The 721-nt window shown below is 56.3% G+C and overlaps 1 protein-coding gene across 1 annotated transcript in view; it reads left to right on the forward strand.

Moving 5' to 3' along the window:
- BLVRA (biliverdin reductase A) overlaps positions 1 to 721 on the forward strand; it is a 66,876-nt gene that overhangs the window by 1,149 nt on the left and 65,006 nt on the right. The gene's annotated exons all lie outside the window — the stretch shown is intronic.

Genomic DNA, 721 nt, shown 5'->3' on the forward strand with positions numbered 1-721 from the left:
ATACAACATGCCGACGCCATCCTTTGGGTAACTATGGAACTGTGCAGACCCTCTGCTGACCCTGTGCTCAGCTGCTCCCTGGCTCCTTCCCCTCTAAGGGGTGCCCTGCTCCCTCTTTGCACGTTCCCAGGTGGATCCATAGCCAGGCTGCTCCCTGTAAAGCGCTTATTTCCTGGCTACTGGAGCGCGGGACCTCGCTGACCTCCAGGAATCTACTTCATTCTTCGCATTACACGAAGGATAAAAATAAACTTCTGTACTCCATTCCTCGCATTTTCAAAACGGCAAACAAGCTTCCGCACCTGTTCGGTAGGTTCAGGGTCACTGACCTAAAAAGGGACGCGGCACACTGACGCTGCACCAACCTAACTATGTCTACATACAATACAATACAATCGATCAATCAATAAAGGCATTTTAAAACATAGATTTAACTTTCTAAATTGTCTTTTGTTATTCGAGAGAGCTTCTCACCCAGGGAGGCCAGAGATCCCGGCCCTTTGAGCTGCTCGACCTTCTGTGCTGGCCTGGGCGGGATAGGACGCAGCAGGTCCCCCAAGGTGGGAGGAGGCAGCCGGGAAGGCAGTGCCTGTCCCCGGTCCCCTCCATGCCCCACCTCGCCCCCCTCCGCACTCCCACGCCGGGACACAGCACGGGCGCAGGGACCCCGCCCGTTCCACAGGCCGCACGCAGCACGGAAACCTCGGGGCGTACCCTGCGG

The sequence above is a fragment of the Tupaia chinensis genome, unplaced genomic scaffold (genome assembly GCF_000334495.1).
Source record: "Tupaia chinensis unplaced genomic scaffold, TupChi_1.0 Scaffold000249_1, whole genome shotgun sequence".
Lineage (NCBI taxonomy): Eukaryota > Metazoa > Chordata > Mammalia > Scandentia > Tupaiidae > Tupaia > Tupaia belangeri.